This window comes from Oryx dammah, unplaced genomic scaffold, assembly GCF_014754425.2.
Source record: "Oryx dammah isolate SB20612 unplaced genomic scaffold, SCBI_Odam_1.1 HiC_scaffold_2, whole genome shotgun sequence".
Lineage (NCBI taxonomy): Eukaryota > Metazoa > Chordata > Mammalia > Artiodactyla > Bovidae > Oryx > Oryx dammah.
This window is the reverse complement of record NW_024070186.1, coordinates 13511351-13512599: the sequence shown is the minus strand read 5'-3', so window position 1 is coordinate 13512599 and position 1249 is coordinate 13511351.

The following is a 1249-nucleotide window of genomic DNA, read 5'->3' as shown; positions in this document are numbered from 1 at the left end:
TGAAGACTCTTCTGGCTGTTAGAAGTCAAGGGCACGGTCATATACATTTTCGAGACAAAGAACCATCCATCAAAATGACACACTGACATTTTAGATACAGTTCACCAAGGATACATAGTCCAGTCACCATGACCCCCTACGAAGTTGGGAAAGAATGCTATTCTTCTAAGAAGTCACATTGTCAGCATCAGAAAACAAAAATGATCTTTATGGTTGAACAGGCATTCCCACCTTTGAGGAGGTCTGGTTAATGTATAATTTGGATGCACTTGGCCATCAAAGGCAGAAGGAGGCCTGAATGGACAGAATTTTATGCTTCATTTTCTCATCCTGCCTTAAAATATAAATTTTATTTCGTCTGAACAAAGACATGTATTTTTTGTTCCACTGAATATGCAAGAAATCCTTCATTAGCTGTCAGCATCTAATAGCTGTCAGCATCTAATAGCTGTATACACTATCAAGTATGTTGAGTTGTACAAAAAGTTCGTTTAGCTTTTTCCATAACATCTTAGGGGAAAACCCAAGTGAACTCTTTGGCCAACACAATATTTTTAAAGTATATGTTGCTCCATTTCATTATATTATTTTGGTGAGATTCTGTGTTGGAAGTTCACTGAATGTCTATTAAAATTGCCCTTTTCTTTGGGTTTTGTTGTCCCTTTTCCTGTTTTGGCTTTTCCCAAAGCACTGTCCTCTCTGGAGTGCAAGGATTTGTTACTTTACTGCCTGGCATCTCTGCTGAGTCCTGGCTGATGAGGCAGGGATCTTGTCCTGTTCAACAGTGCCACTGCTGGTGAAAAACTTAAATAGCTTTTTCCAACAGAAAAAGTTAGATGAATAGGGCAATGAACACTTGTATTCCTGCCCTGGAGTCAATCCTTGTTAACATTTTGCCATATTTGCTTGTGTACTCCATGTCTGTCATCATTTATCCATTTATTGACATCACGACATTTAACTCTCACCGAACACGTCACCGTTATTTCCTAAAAGTTAAGACATTCTTCTCCACCATGTGCTGGCAAACTATAATCACTGGGCCTAATGCTGGCCCATCACTTGTTTTTGTTAATAAATTTTTATTAGAGTTGCATCCATTCATTTACATGTTGCCTGTAGCTGCTTTATGCACCAAAGGAGCAGTTGTTTGGGCCCACAGAGATGGAAATATTTACTGCCTTGCCTGTGCAGAAAAGCATTAATGTAAGGCCGGACTGCTATCCTTAGGGAGTCCAGCAAATGAGTT